Consider the following 19,321-nt stretch of genomic DNA (forward strand, 5'->3'; position numbering starts at 1 on the left):
TGTCTGGTATAAGTATTGCTACTCCAGATTTTTTTTTCCACTTCAATTTGCATTCCATCCCTTTAATTTCAGTCTGTGTGTATCTTTTGATCTGAAGTGGGTCTTTTCTAGGCAGCATATATTTGGGTCTTATTTTCTAATCTGTTTATCCACCCTATGTATTTTTATTGAAGTGTTTAATCCATTTACATTTAAAGTAATTTTTGGTGGTTTGTAGTTATTGCCACTTCATTATTCATACTTTGTATCTTTTTTTCTTCTTAAAGAAGTCCCTTTAACATTTCTTGTAATACTGGTTTGGTGGTTATACATTTATTTAGCTTTTTCTTGTCTGGGAAGCTCTTTATTTGTCAGTTAATTCATAATAATAGCCTTTCTGGGTAGAATAATCTTGGTTGTAGGTCCTTGCTTTTTATCACTTTTAATATTTCATGCCAATCCCTTCTGACATGCAAAGTTTCTGTTAAGAAATTAGCTGGCAATCTTATGGGAACTCCCTTATAAGTAACTGCTTTCTCTTGCTGCTTTTAAGATTGTCTCTTTGTGTTTAACATTTGGTATTTTAATGATGATGTGTCTTAGTGTGGGTGTCTTTGGGTTCATCTTGTTTGGAACTTTCTGCACTTCCTTGGCTTGTATGTCTTTCTCCTTCACCAAGTTAGGGAAAGTTTTACATCGTTATTTCTTCAAATAGTTTTTCAATTCTTTATTCTCTCTCTTCTCCTTCTGGGGCCCCTAAGATTTGAATATTGGTATGCTTGATGTTGTCCTAGAGCACCTTAAACTATCCTCATTTTTTAAAATTCTTTTTTTCTTTGCTGTTCTGATTGGATGTTTTGTGCTACCTTGTCTTCCAAATGGCTGATTCAGTCCTCTGCTTCATCTAATTACTCGGATTCACTGTTATATATTCTACATTTCAGTTATCATATTCTTCATTTCTGACTTGTCCTTTTTCATGTTTCCACCTCCATTTTTATGTTTCCTATCTCTTTGTTAAAGTTCTCACTGAGTTAATGAGGACCATTAAATATAGAAAATTTTTGTTAAAATTCAACGCTTGAAATGTTCTTCTCCCCAGCTTATGTGGCTTTTCCTTCTCTTCTTTTAGGTCTTGCTCAGATGTAGTCTTATCAGTGAGGCCTTTTCAGACCACCCTATTATTCACACTCAACCCCACCCTGTCATATTGTAACCCTGCTTTATATTTATTCATAGCAGTACTTCCTAGGCATAAAGTTAACAGAAAAAAACACAAAGATAAAAATAGGCAAATCTGACTACTTCAAAATGTAAAAATTCTAGGATGCCAAAAAATCATAATCAACAAAATTAAAAATGAAATAAAAAAATTGGAGGAAATATTGATCATCAATATAACTGGAAAAGGGAAATGAGATCATATATACAAAAATTTTTATAGAAAAGTGAGCAAAGACATGAACAGATTAACCCATTCACATAACATGTGTTAAATTTTTGACAATTAAATTGTTGAAAACAAAAATTTAACCTTACAAATAGTCTAAGAAATGCAAATTTAAGTAAAGAGATGCTTTTAAAAAGTCTTTGAAATTAGAATGATTTTTTTATGATTTTTTAAATAATACAACTTCATGTGGTAGAGAGGCCTTCATGTTCTGCTGCTGAGACTATAACATGATGCACACTTTCTTATATTATCTACTGTAATGTAACAAGTTACTACAAAACTTAGGAGCTCAAAGCAACAAATACCTGTCATTTCACGGTTTCCGTGAGACAGGGATCCAGGAACTGCTTGCCACTCAGGAAGGGCAACTGTGTATCTGGGGATGGTCTTTGCAGGCTCAAGTGGGGAAAGAGAACCAACTTTCAAGGTCACTCATGTGGTTTTTGGCTGGCCTCAGTGGCTTACAACTATAGTCCAATGACTTGAGTTCCTTGCCATGTGGACTTTTCCATAGTCTTTGGCATATTTCCATACCATGGCAGCTGGTTTCCCCAGGCCAGGGCCCTGAGAGAAAGCGACCAAAAGAGGAGCCACATGTCTTTTATAATGTAATCTTGCAGGTGACATACCATCACTCTGCTATATTCTTTTGGTTACCCAAACAAATCCTCGTAGAATATGGATGAGGGCTACATAAGGGTATGAAGAACTTCCTGATGAAGGCTAGTTACCACATTTCTTCAAGGCAGTTTGTCAATATTTTAAAGTTTATACCTATCCCTTAATCCAATATTGTTAGGTAATTACATCTCTAGCATTTTATTCTAAGGAGATAATCATATATGTGGACAAATATTATGACTAAACATTTACTATTACACTTTTATAATAGTAAAATATGGAAAAAATTTAAATGTATAATATAGGATTTATTTATTAAATAAATGGTAATACCATATGATGGATTATTATGTATCCATCAATAGTGGTGATTCTGAAGAATTTTCATATCATAGAAAAATGATAAAATGCTTTTTTTCTTAAAGGCAGGACATGAACATTTATATGTAATATACTCACAAAGTAAAAACTAAGATGCATATATAATTATGTTTAAAAAGGCTGAGCATATGGTAAAGCAGTGAGAAGATAAAATAGTACATATGTATTCCCAGCATGCCTCCCCCAGCCCCCAAAAAGAAAGTTTAACTTGGATCTGGCTATGAATAAACAATCAAAGAAATCTAGCTTGTGGATTTGTTATATTAATATTAATAAGTGCAATATTACAAAATGACTGGTCACAATGTTTAAAAACATTGGTGTTACAGAAGACAGGAAAAGACTACAGAATTGCTCGAGGTTGAAGAAGGTGCAATGCATTTTCCTCAACTGATTCTTAGATGTTTTTTAAAGTTATAAAGGACATTATTAGAACAATAACTGGGCAAATTTGAACACAGATTTTATATAACAGTATTATAACAACAGTAAATTCCCTGAGTGTGATCATAGTATTATGATTACGGAGAAGAATGCCATTATACTTAGGAGATACATGTTAAAGTCTTCAGGGTTGAAGTGTCAAGCAACTAACTCTCGTGTGTGTGTGTGTGTGTGTGTGTGTGTGTGTGTGGTGAGGATGAGACAGAAAGTTACACAGAGAAGTAAATGTAGCAAGATGTTAACAATTAATAAATCTTGTTGAAGGGTATAGGTGTTCATCCAACTTTTCAAATGGTTTGAAAGTTGAAAAAATTATCTTTTAAAAGTAAATGAAACATTAGAAAGGGCTAAATGGCTTTATTTTATTGTAAAATTAAGATAAAATTTTATACTTTTCTGTAGTTAAATATTTTCAATATTTTAATATACTGAGCATGCTGTTTCTATAATTGGCATATAATAAAAGTTGTATAAAACAGGTTTTTCTTCATTAGAATGTCCATTTATATTTTGTATACATGATTCTATAATTGTTAGTGACTTTAACATTGTATATGGCATAAATTTTGTCTTGCAATTGAAATAAGATGATTAGGAGACAACATATAGAGCAACCACATATGTTGGTTGTAAAAGACCTAGGTCAACAACATGAATGATCCTCAAAAGCATTCTGTTCATTATACAGGTGGGGCAAAAGTAGATTTACAGTTGTATGCCAGAGTTTATTTTTGTATTATTATTCATTAACTATTGTATTATTTCCCATATGAACAATTGTAAACCCACTTTTGTCCTACCTCCTATAAAATGTCTTTAAAAAGGGTAGATATAGAGACAGAAAGTAGAATAGTGGTGCCTAGGAATAATGAGTGACTATAAATGGGCATGAGGGTTCTTTTTACAGTGATGGAAATGTTCTTAAATTATATTGCAGTGACAGTTGTACAACTTAGTAAACATTAAAATCCATTGAATTCTACACTCAAAACAGGTGAATTTTATGGTATATAAATATCTCAGTTGTTATAAAAGATATAGATTAAAATATTTTAGTCAATGAAACACACACACTCTCAATTTGAAGACATATCAAAAGTATGAGAAGTCTAGCTATGGCTGGGTAGCTTGGCTGGAGTGTCATCCTGCACACCAAAAGGTAGTGGGTTTGATTTCCAATAAGAGCATCTGCCTAGGTTGTGGATTAGATCTCTGGCCCAGGTGTGTCTGGGAGGCAAGATATGGACACTTCTCTCTCACATTGATGTTTCTCTTTCTCTCTGTCTCTCTCTTTCTCTCTGTCTCTTTCTCTCTCTCCCCCCCCCTTTCTCTCTCTAAAATCAATAATAAAAATATCCTCAGGTGAGGATTTTTTAAAAAGTATGAGAAGTCTGTTAGAATTACTTGTAGAATAGCCAATAGAACCTTATTATTTTATCCTTAGATTTTCCTTATTTTCATCAAAAGAAGCAAAATTAATTTAGACTTCCTGGAGGCAGTTAGCCATAGAAAAACATATGATTTGATGTAGAGAAACATATGATTTGTAGACTAATTTTTTTATTTGTAGACTAATTTTTTTTAAATACACTTTTGTAAATTTGAAGTGCACACAATGACTAGAATCAAGCTAGTAGTGGATCACAGAAGACATATTGCTTAATGAATTAAGCTGCTTTGTAACTGTAATTTAAATTTTTCACTCTTTCAGCAATTGATTGTTGAATGTTTACTATGGCCAATTTTAGAGGTGACTGCCAATATATAATTCTCTTGAGTAATGATAAAGGTAAATACTTAAAAATGCTCTTTAGAGTCAGACTTATAAGCATATATATATATATTTTTAAATAGGTAATGCCAATGTAAGTTTACTCTCAGTCTATGAATCATGATGGTTAATGCAGTCTGAATTAGTGAGATCACACTGTGTTCCCCAAAGTGTTAATGAGGTTATTCTTTGTAAATCTAAATGACTCTGTAAATATTCATTAAAACATATTTGATCAGAATTAGAAAATCTTGTGCCAATTTCAGTTGTGGCAATCAGTTCTAAAGTACTGTGATAATTGGACACCTCCACTAATTCTTCTAGGACCCATTGCTTACTGAAGCACTTACTTATTCACACAGGCCTTGAAGGCTTAACACAAGTGTGACAGGACAGGGCCTGGCCTGACTCATGAGTTTGGAGCACTATCAGAACAGGCTCTGCACTGATGCAATTGCAAAAAATGGAGAGCAGGCAGTAGATTTAATGTTCATAGGACCATGCTTGATCAATGGGGAATGAAGATCACTAGAAAAATGTTAACTCTTTTTGTCCACTGGAAAGCACATTATGAGGCTCCTACGATGGCAGCAAACTCCTAACATATCCATGTATTGGTTATCCCTCCTTTCTGTTTTGCCCTGCCTGCTCATATTCCTGTCTCTTAGCCACATGATTTCCAAATAAACTACCTGCATACAGCCTTTGTCTTTTATTTTGGAGGAACTCAGGCTAAGATATGGGGTATTTGACAAATACATTATATAATACTTGTTAATAAATTCTTGCTGAATAATTGATAATGTTATACCAATAGATTTGCATTTTTCACTTGAATTGCATCATTCAAGTAGTAGGAATTTTATCTATTTTTTAAAAGCCCCTAATGTTATAGGAAATAAAATCCCTAATGTATATTTGATGATAGAATCTTCATAACATAATTCTGCCTGTATCTGTCATTCAAACCCTTCAAGTAAACAGGGGTAGGCAAAAGTATGTTTATAGTTAATAAATGATAATACAAGAATAAACCCTGTGTTTCCCATGCTCACAAATATAAACCCACTTTTGTCAACCCTGTATATTTGGGTAATTGACATTAAGAAATCAGCTTAGGCCTCAGAAGACAGTAATGATACAAAATTATGTTCAGGAGTCCAAGTTCTGGATGCCTGGCCTTCCTTTTTGTTTGAAAAACATGTGCCTTCCTGTCTCACCCCTAAGTAAATAAATAAAAATTAGAGAGCCAAGTCAGAGACAAAGGTGGGTTCTTTAAATGGTGAGAGCGTGCCTGCTTACTCTTCCAGGGACCTCTGCCAACCTCCCTCCAACCAACTACATGCACCTGAGGGCTCTGAGTTAATTTTAAAATCCATTCTGCCTTTGAAAAATTCTGGACATTACCTAAATAGCCGTAGCTAAGTACTTGTTCCACTACTGACCCTATTATTCTCTGATGACCCAATATGTCCACATTTCTGCTGGCTGTCTAAGTGTAATATATCTACTGAAATGCATATTACTATTGTTCTAGAATGTTCTGTCATGAGGTATATAAGCACAAACTGAGTCTGTTTCACATTAAAAATGAGCTACAAGTTAGGCAAGTCCTTAATAAATGTTTGTGGGCAGAGAGGCCTCATTGAAATAACAGCATTGAATTCTTCATTATCTTTACTATCAAAAGAAAATAATGATGGAATTCTTCAAAAAATAGTGGATAAAGTATAATAGACTTTGAATTAAATTTAATAGATTCCCCCCTCCCCCAATGTATTTGCCTGCCTAAACTCTTTTTTTGGAGGGGCGAGATCTAGACCAAATTCTAAATGATTTTACATCCCTTATTCACATATTGTGACATGGGAATGAGAAACCTGACTGTTTGAGAAGTTCAAGATGGTTTGGCGATGCAAACTGCCCATTGGAAATTCACATGCGGACAAGGAGGTTGTGGTTGTACCTAAAATACTGATCGAAATGCAATTAAATTTGTGCAATAGATTTTAGGCTCTGCTCTTCTGGCCCTGGAACTGCCATAGCCAAGTCAGTAGAATGGAGGCTTTTCCTGAACAGACAAGCAAGTTTAAGCTTTTAAAATGATCCCTAGTTTCCTTGTAGAAAGTAGACCTCTAGCCCTGGCCAGGTGGCTCATCTGGTTAGAGCATTGTCCTGATATACCAACGTTGTGGGTTCAAAACTTGGTAATGGCATATACAAGAATCAACCAATAAATGCATAAATGAGTGGAACAACTAACTGATGTTTCTCTCTCTCTCAAATTAATAAGTAAAATAGACTTTTAAAAGAAAATAGAGCTCTAGCTTATGTCTTAATTTCATTTCAGAGTTTTAAAGGTGGACCTGGTAACTTATTACTGTTATTTTTAGACATAAAACCCACCTACTAGTCTTTATCTTTATGACATATCCTGTCATATATAGGAATGGGCTGCCATGAAATAAAATCAGTGAATGTTAAACATAAGAGAAAGGGACATAATTTTGTTCTATGCATGGGTGTTTGCTATTATAATGCTTATCAAGAAAAAAGTATCCTCAAAGAATCCTTTAGAGCAGGGGTGTCAAACTCATTTTCACTGGTGGCCACATCAGCCTTGTGGTTGCCTTCAAAGGGCTGAATGTAATTTTAGGATTGTATAAATATAACTACTCCTTAACAGTTAAGCAAGAGCTCCCTGCTGCCGTAGGGTAGAAACAAAATACCAGGCCAGATAAAACAAGGTGGAGGGCCAGATTCAGCCCACAGGTCTTGTGTTTGCAACCTGTGCTTTAGAGTGTTGTTATTGTCTCTGCTTTCTGCTATGTTTGTTGTATTTTCCTGGTCTTATTAGTAATGTTGTTAGATTTAGTTATATAGAAACACAGGGTCTTTTCTTCTTTGAAATATCTTCCATGAAAAAACAAACAAAAACCCAACAACAAGAAATTAAGACAGCCACAAAACTCACACATTTATTCAGAGTTAATTATCATACTAAGGAGCCATAATTGCAGTTTTTTACATCTGTACTGGGTGGGTACTACCATATGCTCATTCCCCAGCAGATGTTAGTATTGATGAGGTGTCATGGTTTCTAAACTATTTTGCTGCTCTTATTTCACATTAAAATTATTCTTAGCTAATTTCAGATTACAAGATCTATATTGTGCCTATATATAATTGGTGGAGTAAAAGGTGTTTGAAATAATTTGGAAGTCTCTGGTTACCTTTAACCTGGAGGAAATCTGAACCAAATTGTTAGTCAGCTGCTTTCCCTTTGTCCCTTGTTTACAAGTTATGCTCTTTGAGTGGGGGTGAGGGTCAGGGGAAGATTGCCTCCTTTTGTGCCCTCATTGACATATAAGATAATTGTACAGGCAATTTTGTCTCCTAAAAAATAGGCAGTAGATAATCAATCACTGACGTTGAAGTTGGATCAATCTTTAAAAAAAATTTTTTTTAAAGATTTTATTTATTTGTCTTTTAGAGAGAGGGGAGGGAGAATGTGAGGGACAGAAACATCAGTGTGCAAGAAAAACATCAGTTGGTTGCCTCTTGCAAGCCCCAACCTGGGACCTAGCCTGCAATCCAGATATGTGCCCTGACTGAGAATCAAACCAGCAACTTTTTGGTTGGCAGGCTGGCACTCAATCCTACTGAGCCACACTAGCCAGGGCTGAAGTTGGATCAGTCTTATCTTTCTTGTTCCTACTTCTCAGGAGAACTAGATCCCACAAGTTATCACATACTTTTAGTTACATGCTTTAATCTAATGAAGTAAAAATGTCTGCAACATAACTTAGATGAGAGCAGACATGGTTGTTGATGTGTATTTGTGAAATGTTGAAAGTTCTTTTTTTAAATTAGTTGATATCCTTTTATTTGTTTTTATCCTCTATGTTTTTGTAGCAGTACTATTCATGAAATACAATTCATTATGTACTTAGGATGAAGGAAATAGCAAATGGTGTTATTAACTGTTGCTATATGATTGTCACAAAGAAGAAAAAGAAATATAACTTCCTTGGGATTTCATCAAAGTGAAAATGGTTGTAACTTCAATTTCTGAGGTATGGTGAAGGCAATGGGTGGAACAGTGAATGAGAAGGAAAGAAACAGAGGGATGGGGAATGATGTCTGTTATAAAATCTATTCAGCATTCAAAAAACTTTTTGACTTGTAGATCAAAGCTATTTTAAACTATGTTAAGGTCTGAGTCTTAAATGAGTGACTCATCTGGTACAACTAATAAGTAATAAGATAAATGTTAAGCTAATGTCTTATTAGAACAGAATCATTGGAAACAGTGCCAAATACTATTCTCTTTGGACATTTCAATAATGCAGAGCAGGGTGGAAATGTTGACTTGCCTCCTCTGAAGATCCTACATATCTCAGAGGCTCTAAGGCCCTAATTTCCCTGTTCTTCCAAAGGGGTAGCATACAGAAGTTCTACTTTCAGTCAATTACTGTGTATTCATTGGGAATAAACTCAACTACAGAATCATTATCATTAAAAAAGAATTTATTGAATACTTGTATACGGTGAGAAAAATATTATGTACTTAATTTTAAAACATATCTATAAAAATCAGCATGGTATCTTCTTTATTCTAAGCTTAGTTATGTAGTAGAAGATGGTTTTTATTATGCTGGTAATTGTAGGGGAGAAAAAAATAATTTTCTTCTACCCTTCTGAGTTCTTAGCTAAGAGCCTTGTAATAAAAGAGAGATTAACAAGAGAGAAACATACAGAAGCTTATTAACATGTATACCTTATGCATACATGGGAGAGCCCAGGAAAAATGAGTAACTCTCCAAGGTGGCTTAGAATTCAGGATTAAATTCCATTTTAATAAGTAAAGGGCAGGGGGAATACAGGCCTCCCAGGGAGAGTAAATGAATTTAAGGAAAGGATCCTTAGAAGAATATCAATAGATGGGAGGTAGCCTCCTTTCCCTGGTTCATAAAACTCCTAGGGAGGGGATTTATGACAGTTAAGTTCCTTCTGGAGGATCTGTGTTTAGGCAAATAAGGGGAGTTAAAAGAAAGTCTCTCCCTGCATTTGCTGTTTCATTACTTACTTACTTACTTACTTTTTGCGGGGGAGAAAGAGAGAGAGAGAGAGAAGGGGAGAGAGAGGAGAGAGAGAGAGAAAGGAAAGGGAAGGGAAGGGAAGGGATGAGCTGTTGTTCCACTGACTCATTCATTGGGTGATTCTTGTAGGTGCCTGACCAGGTGTATTGGGATGACTCTCTAACCAACTGGGCCACCCAGACAGAGCTAAAAAACATTTGCTGTTTTTCAAGTGACTACAGCTCAATATAGTCAATATACCAGAGCAGCATATTTTGGGGTGGATCCTGTCACCCTTCACAATCATAAATAGGAGGAAAAATTCCATGTGGGTATACATGAAAAATAGTAGCCAAATCCTCCTTCTATATTACTACTTCACAATGTTTGACCAATAGTGCTAGTAAATTTTTTAGAATATTAACCAAGTTAAACTTAAAAAAAATAGGTAATTTTATCCAAAATTACTCCATTCATTGTTGGCTTTGTAAGTTTCTTAGAAAATAGTTTTGGAGGTCATCTAACTGGAAGAAGCACATGACTTTTCCCCATCCTTAAGCCAGGATGTAAAGAATGCATTTTCAGAAACCACAAAGTCTAAGGATCCCAGTTTTAATCAGTATTTAACATAATGCACTGTATCTAAACATTTGCAAACCTATCAGAAAAAGAGATCGGACTCAACTCCTCTTACCATTTTCACTCAACAAAAATGCTCTGGGCATGATGTTCCATGAGAAAGAGTAGTCAGCAAGTTGTTATAGGCTTAGGGTGGACCTGGAGAATTTTACAGAGATCAAGTAAAGAATAGAGAAGGAAATTTAATACTGTTGGATGCCCTTGACCAAAATTTTAATAATGAGCTTGTTTCCTAATGTCATAACTTCTGAACTTAATGTTCTTCAGAAACATCTTATGAAAAGTACAGGGCAAAGAACCTGCATCCAGTAGCAGAATACTTCACTCTTCCCTCAGAATTAATGGAGGCCAGAAATTGGATGTTTGTGACCCAAAAAGGCAGAGTTTCATCTAGCACTTCTCCAAGATTGCCAGGGTGCTGAATGAGGATGACATGGGGCACCCAGAAATAGGAAATGCTATTGCCTGTCTCAAGGAGGGCCTGGAATACATCATCAGAGGCAAGTGCTAGTGGGGCATTACCGTGCTGACGCCTTCCAGGGTCTGGTGGAACCGAGAAAGCTGGATGCTGACAGTCTCCAGGAGGCCATGACTGTGGGCTGGTGTATGGAATTGCTCCATGCTTTCTTCCTGGTGTCAGATGACATTATGGATTAATTCCTCACCTGACAGGGTCAGATCTGCTAGTATCAGAAGCCAGGCATCAGTTTGGACGCCATCAATGATACAGTTCTTCTGGAAGCATGTATCTACCAACTGCTGAAGCTCTACTGCTGAGAGCAGCCCTATCACCTGAGCCTGATGGAGTTCTTCCTGCAGAGTTCCTATCAGACTGAGATTGGACAGGCCCTGGACTACAAGGCAGTGTGGATCTTGGCAGATACACTGAAGAGAGGTACAAATCTATTGTCAAGTATAAGACAACTTTCTACTCCTTCTACCTTCCTGTAGCTGCTGCCATGTATATGGCAGGCATTGATGGGGAGAAGGAACAAGCCAATGCCAAGAAGATCCTGCTGGAGATGGGGGAGCTCTTTCAGATTCAGGATGATTACCTTGACCTCTTTGGAGACTCCAGTGTGACAGGTAAGATAGGTGCTGACATCCAGGACGGTAAATGCAGCTAGCTGGTGGTTCAGTGTATGCAACCGGCTTCTCTGGAACAGTGTCAGATCTTATGGACAGAAGGAGGCTGAGAAGGTGGCCTGGGTGAAGGCACTGTAAGAAAAGCTGAATCTGCAGGCTGTGTTTATGCAGTACAAAGAAGACAGTTACAGCCGCCTTACAGGTCCCATTGAGCAGTGCTCACTGCCCCTGTCCCCAGCCATCTTCCTGAGGCTGGTGCACAAGATCTACAAGAGGAAAAAATGACTTAGAGACTACCAGGGCAGGGAGGGAGGCTCTCAATAAATTACAGTAAGTCCTCAAAAAAAAAAAGTCCAGTAGTAAAGTTCATATGATAAATTACAATGACTATTATTACATAATGTGGGGTTTAAGATTCTTTACAAGTTCTTACTGAGTTCCTATCATATGCTGACAGAGTAAAACAAAACTTAGCTCCTTTCTTAAGATGTTTTCATTTTAAGTATTCCTTTCAAAATTCTTGTTATTTATCAAATAATTTAGGATCAACATTGACGTAACATAGAGTATTACCCCATTTTATTCAAAACATGTATTGAGTGTGGCTCAGTGGATTGAGTGCTGGCCTACCAACTGATAGGCCACCGGTTCACTTCCCAGTCAGGGCACATCCCTGGATTGTGGGCCAGGGTATGTGAGAGGCAACTGATCAAAACATGTTTTGATATATGTGTAATTAACTATTTTTGTATGTCAGTTATGACTTCAATAAAGAGGGTGTCTAGAAACTCTTCTGAAACATCAAAGTTAAATTACGGAGTTGGCATTGTCATGTGATCCCCTTCTGTCTATAAATAATTGGGGCAAGAAAGCACCTTCTGTTGGAACTTCTCTTCCAATTTTTGATGGAAAGCTTTGCTGGCATCTTTGCAATTAACTTTATATTTAACTCAGTGAAGAGGGTGAGTCAGTTATATAGTTAATTTTCTTGAAATTGTCAACTGTGTATATATTACATGTAATAAAATATATTAATTTTGTTCAGGTTTCCTTCCTAAATTCCATCTCATGCTTTTCTTTGAAATTTCAACATTTCCTCATTAATCATTCTAACTTTATCATTCATGAAGTTTTCATAAACAAATTTCATATGTAAATAGTACTATGGCCATTACTGGTCTATGTCATGTTATTAACCAGATTTTATCCTGTGCTTCTGATTACAATTTAGCTTGCATGCATCTAAGATTTTCTTTTCTTCTTCTTAAAAGTATTAAAATCAGAAAAGATTTTTGCTTTTAAGACCAATGATTTTTTCTTCTAAAATGAAATTAACTTAAAATGTAAATTTAAGTTACTAAAACTATTTTATCAATTTTATTCTCCTAATAGATAAGCCAGAGCAGAGGAAGATGAATGACCAAAGGAAAATTACATGTTAAGGAATGACTTCAATAGCCATTCCTTTTCCCTTGAGCTTTGAGACTCATGATATGCCTATGTATTCTAACCTTTAAATGTAAAGAAACAGTGGCTGCGATGATTTGTTTGCACCTCTTGACCTGGTTTTGGTGTATGTATGGCAAAAAGATGAAGGTCTTATTAAAATTATGATACCAAAAGTGTAACAAATATGTTTATTTCTATAACTTAAGTATTCAAAGAGATATAAAAATACAAATAGTCCTTAGAATATGTTGGAAAGACTAGGTTATTATTTCCTTTATTTTACATGCTCTCTTATTCAATAAAAGTTAATTACTAAAATGGGAAAACATTTATCTTGTCCTGTATATACAGCTTTCCTCAATTATGTGTGATTAACATTTATTTTAAAAGCATTCAACATCTGTTTTTGATCAGTGAAGGATCATCCAACTTATCAACTCGTTGTTCTGTCCATTTATGTCCCATTCCTATGTGGCCACAGTAGAGTCTTTAAAATGTGCTTTCTTTCTTAGAATATCTCTGCATCAGGAGAAAATGGTGTTCCTAGATTCTTTGGTGATATCTAATTTAGAAAACTTGAAACATTGAGCATTCTGTAGAAATTTAAATTGGTAGCTAGAATTGGCAGGAGACTGATTTAACAGTATGTCTTAGAGGCAGCTGGGAAGGGGTGGTTGCATTGCAGGAATTTGTACCTTAGCTGTACTGTTGACAAATTATTAGACTTCAACCTCTCTACACCTCATTTTCCTTATTTGTAAAATGGGGTAATTATAGTTCCTACTTATACAGTTGTGAGGATCAAGTGAGTTAAAACACTTAAAGCATTTAGAATGATGTATAGTATTAAGTAGGGATTCAATAAATATTAGTTATCATCTGAAGAAGTTAGAGGGTTAAATTTAAAAATTTTAAATTAACAAATGATGTTTTCAATGCCACTTCACAGTTTTGTAACTGAAGTTAGAAATGATTTTTTTTTTATCTTCACCCAAGGACATGCTTATTGATTTTGTCCTTGGGTCGGGGTAAAGGGAGAGAGAGGGAGAGAAACATCAATCAATTGCCTCTCATATGCTCCCTGACTGGGATCTGAACCTGTAACCTAGGCATGTGCCCTGATTGGGAATCAAATGCACAACCTTCCAGTTTATGGGATGATGCTCCAACCAAGTGAGCCACAATGGCCAAGTCTGATTTTTTTTTTGAGTTGTAAGAAAATTCTCCAAATCAACACATTTGTAAGTTAGAAAAGATGGACTGCAGATGAATCTGTAACATTTACATTTGTTCAAACAGAAAAAGTCTTTTATCTTCTTCATGTAAAAGAAATGCTGTATGCAATTAGGATATGTGTGGCATATCTCCCTTGTATTCAAAAGCATTAAAAGAACACATTAATTTCCAAGAGAACTTTGAAAAATACTAGTCCCTAGAGTTCAGACTGCTTTTTCAGAAAACCACCTCAAACCCAGAGACATAGAATCTGAAATTAATAAGACCTGAGTATCCAGATTTAGGCATAAACCTTGGACAAGTTCTTTAACCTCTCTGTGGCCACTTACTTCTAAAATGAGAGTAATAATGCCTCCTCTCTTCAAGGGTAGACCTAAATGAGCTAATGTGTATCAGTGTGCCCTCTGAACCATAAATTCAAGTTTCTGTACTCTTTTTTATTAAAGGTGATTGCATAAACTCTCAACATTCTAAATCTGCATGTGATTTTCTCTCTTTTAAAGGTTTTATTTATTTATTTTTTTATTAGAGAGGGGAAGGGAGAGAGAAAGAGAGAGTGAGTAACGTCAATGTGTGGTTGCTTCTCATGTGGCCACCACTGGGGACCTGGCCTGCAACCCAGGAATATGCCCTGACTGGGAATCGAACCTGTGATGCTTTGGTTCACAGCCTGAGCTCAATCCACTGAGCTATGCCAGCCAGGGCTTTCTTCATTCTTTTATGATTCAAAAAATATGGCAAACATGTTTATTTCTATAAATATTCAAAAGATGTACAAATACAAATTGGTCCTTAGAATGTGTTGGAAAGACTAGGTTATTATTGCCTCCAATCTATAGGCTCTCATGTTCAGGGAAAGCTAATTGCTAAAATGGGAAAATATTTATATCCTCCCTTGAGGATATAAAATTGTTTAGCTCACCAGAAACACACTTATATTGAATGCTTAACAAAGCCTTCAAAATATTAATCATTATAAGCTAAACAATACTGAAATTTGAGTGAAATGTTTCAAAATAAGCATTTTGTGGTATTGCAGAAGTCAAATAGCATTTACATGCTGTGGTATCCCCATGCGTAAGTGTTTTCCTATGTCAAAATGTGTGACTTTTTCACATTTTTGTAACTTATTGTTGAAAAGAAAGCCAAAGGCCCAAAATGGAGTCACTTGTACACTTAATATATGACCCAACTGCAGTTCCAAGCTTCTCCAGGAATGTAATCTTAATGGGTCAGTCTGGAATTTTCTGGTGAGTACCAATGAGGTAATATGTCATGTGACTCTCTATATTTCCTCCACCTCCAGAAGCTGAAACAACCGGCCTCCTAAGAACCCCCTCTCCTTCTCTAAGGAAAATTAACCTTGCCTGAAACAATGTTGTCTCTTCTTTTGCTAATAACTTTGTCCTACCCAATTTCTGCCTATAAATGCCTTCCATATGCTATAACTTCTTGGAGCACCTCTCTACTTGCCAGATTGGATGCTGCCTGATTCACCAATTGCTCAATAAAGACAGATCTTCACATTTACTCTATAGCTTTTGGTCTTTAACATGTTTAAAAGTTTGACTTTCTTTTTCAGATGACATTCAAAAGTCCCAGATAAGTAATATTGCATGCCTGAAATACTGGTTAGGTAGAATAATTTCTGGAGTGTAACAGTGGCATTATTTTCTGTACACATTTCTCTTTAATATCTACTTCTGCCAGTCACAGTTATTCTGAGTCTAAGTATTTTCTTCCTGCTCTTTGGGGGCTTTACTTCTAGTGAATTACTTGGCTTTAAATACTGACCTATTCCATAGTTCTCACAACTAGGTAAATTATAATATAATGTTAAGCTAATTTTCTATTTTATGGCAGAAAAAAAAACACTGAACACAGCCAAATCTACATGGTTTGCAATGTCACAATAATTGGATTTTAGTGAACACTGCACTACACATTAATCTCTTAGTTAACAGAGTTAATCAGGGCTATACCTTCAGAATGTAACAGGTGAAATTCAGTCTTTCAAAAGGCAAAGGATAACTCTAAGTACTGGGCTAAAGGATTTATGAGTTCATTACACATAGCAGTAGGCATTTAATATTAATATAAAAATGAAGTCTTTATAAATTAAATGGTGGTAATACGGTATCACTTGGTTGTTTAAGTGCTTCTGTTTTAATGTACTTGTATCCGGGTATTGCTGGTCATGGAAATGGTGGCAACTAGAAAGAGGGGTTGGAGAAAGACGCACATGCATATGCATGCATTCAGAGTTGTTTTTTCAAAGTGAGGTTTTCATAACTGCAGAGTTGGTCTTTATGTCTTAGTGGAATGTGATGGAGCTGAAACAGGAATCTGAAAGTGATATGGCAAACAAAAATGAAATGCATTTGAAAAGACCGTATTTTCTTGTGTTGTGGAAAAATTTTGTTTTAACAAAACTCTTAATTTAAAAGAAATAATATTCCTACCCCTGTTACAGGGTGCAGCCAAGAGGGGGGACCCCAAATGGGCATTTGAAATGGGGTCCAGAACTTAAGGTGTCCAGGAGATTTTAAGATGTCTCCATCCCCCCCACCCAGGGTGTGGGTTGGGGGAAGGGACAAATGGAGCAGGGCCATTGAGAGCTGTTTTGCATAGCAACAACCTTGCAGCTACCCTCTGGTGTGGTCATTTAACATATCTATAGCCTTTGGCTGGTTGCTTAGATATGTTAGAAAGCTGTGATCATCTCTGAGCCAGGGGAATGGAAGTAACTTCCCCACCAAGACGTGACTGGGGGCAGATCCCCCAAGCTACAGCGCCTGCGTGGGAGCTCAGAGAAGATTGGCTCCATGACATGGGGCCACACCTGCCCAGACTCATGATGGCAGCCCAGTAAAGCTGGAAGGATATGAGCTCTGGCATGTGAAGCTGAGTGTGGGAGGAGTCGGAAATGAGGCTGCAGAGGAAGATTGGCCGCGGAGATTTAAAACCCAGACTTGGCGGCCATTAGGGGAGAGAGCCATGCGCAGCCCTGAGAAGGAGAGCCATGCACATCCCAGAGAGAGAGAACCATGGTGCTTTAGGAAGGAGAACCATGCTGCCTTGAAAAGGAGAGCCATGCGCAGCCCTGAGAAAGAGAACCACGCGGCTTTGACGGAGTGGAGACTCTTGCATCTCAGAGAGAACCGTGCTGCTTTAGGAGAGAGAACCACGCGGCTTTGACAGAGTGGGGACTCTCCCCTTCCCGCAGCCCTGAGAGGGAGAACCACGAGGCCTGGACAGAGTGGGGACCCCCACAGCTTTAGAAGGGGAACCACCACCTGGTTTTAGCAGAGATCCCGGCGACTCAGCCGAGGGTGCCGGGAACCCAGGGAGGTCTCCCAGTTGAGATGGAGGACTAACTAAGAACCAGAGGACTGTCTGAGCCATGGACTTCGTTTTCCTTTCCTGAGATATGGTACTCTGGACTGGGCAAAGGGGGAAGGAAGGAAGGACTGTGTCTGTTTGTGGGTGTTTTAAGGGACTTTGGGATTATTGATGAAGACATTAGGTCACTACTTGAAGTCTGTATAGCATTAAATAAACATTTTCTTTCCTTTTCACAAATCTCTGGCATTGAGAGACGTCTTTCCTAGGGCAGCGGACATAACGGACCCGGGGCCTTCTTTCAATAATAGTATATTGTCCCAGGCCCCCCTTGTCTGTTCTGTAACACCCCCAAGATCAAAACAGCCAAACAACAATACCCTTTGCTCCTGGTTATTAGAATAAATATGTTTTTATAGGCTCATTCTGGTAACTCGTTCCTTCAACTTTGGGTAAAACTTTATTATGTGAGTTTCTTCTGCTTCTAACGATATTAGCAGGAACATAAAAGGTACTTAGGTGCCCCAGGGGGTGTTGAGCTGTTGTTTGGGGTAATTTAAAACTCTTACCTAAGGCAACATTTTGAGAGACCAAGAATATTTTCTTTTACACTGTAGTTTTATCTACATTCCAGGGCAATTTCAATTGGTTAGGATAGTTTCTATTTTCTATTCAAAAACTATTGAAAAAGTATGTCAGATTTGCATTTCAGCAATGGATGGCAACCATTACAGGCATATCGTATGAATCAAAAGTTTTGGGGGTACTAAAAAGGAAGTTATATTTTTGTAAAACACAATAAATGCTCATAGTTTTAAAAATACAATCATTCACAGATTAACATGCAAATATCACAAAACAAGTACAAATGTATTTCATTTTTATTACATATCCCTTTCACTATTTATGAGCACATAATTTTGCATCTAGCACAGAGCTCCACATAGACAATTTAAAGTAAAAATAAATGTAGTCCTGCTTTTTGGGCTTAGTGGGGGGGGCACAGAAAAAGCAACAATATATCATAGCTCTGATACAGGATTACATGGGATATTGAGGATGTATTTCTACTCAACAGTGTAAGAGAATGGTGATGTGAATTTTTGAGAGATTAATGGGGGGGGGGGGAAGTTTAGAGAAACCTAGAGGCAACATGTTGATTTGACAGACTTGTATCAAAACTCTGCAAAAAGCTACAGTTGTTTATGCTTTAATACACTCCTGAAATAGGGTTGTATATATCTGTTAAGCTGTGAAAGTTAATCAGGTCTAACCATAAACGTTCAACCCTGGCCACGTAGTTCAGTTGGTTAGAGTGTCTGTCTCACAAAGGTGCAGGTTCCATCTCCAGTCAGGGCACATATAAGAATCAACCAATGAATACATTAATATGTGGAACAACAAATCAATGCTTCTCTCTCTCCCTTCCTTCCCCTCTCTCTCTAAAATCACTAAATTAAAACAAAAAAGTTTAGTTCCTAAAACTTTTAGAAACTAAAGTTTAGATCCTAAAGTTTAGAATCTAAATTTAAAAAATAAAAATTTCTCTCTAGGGTTTGTCATATTGCTTTGTTGTTTTTTAATCAAGAAATACATTTTCGCTTCGTGGTAAAAAAGTGTTTAGAGTTACAATGTTTTAAGATGTTAATGCCAGGGAAGCAACTTCCAGTAAATTGCCTCTAATCAAAATGCAACATTGCCTCTGTAGAACTAAAACAGTCTCAAGCAGGTTTTTAAACTGGAATTGCCACCGCTCATTCCTTTTCTAGAATGGTAAGAGTCTTCCCTTATCATTGCACTCGTGTTGCAACCTGAATAAGCAACTTTGTCTTCTAAGTC

General features: G+C 36.6%; 1 pseudogene; it reads left to right on the forward strand.

Moving 5' to 3' along the window:
* The first annotated feature begins 8,701 nt into the window (after nt 1–8,701).
* Nucleotides 8,702–11,740, forward strand: LOC123818670 (annotated as a pseudogene).
* Nucleotides 11,741–19,321: the final 7,581 nt, after the last annotated feature.

The sequence above is a fragment of the Phyllostomus hastatus genome, unplaced genomic scaffold (assembly GCF_019186645.2).
Source record: "Phyllostomus hastatus isolate PE091 unplaced genomic scaffold, TTU_PhHast_1.1 phas_contig_29, whole genome shotgun sequence".
Taxonomy (NCBI): Eukaryota; Metazoa; Chordata; class Mammalia; order Chiroptera; family Phyllostomidae; genus Phyllostomus; species Phyllostomus hastatus.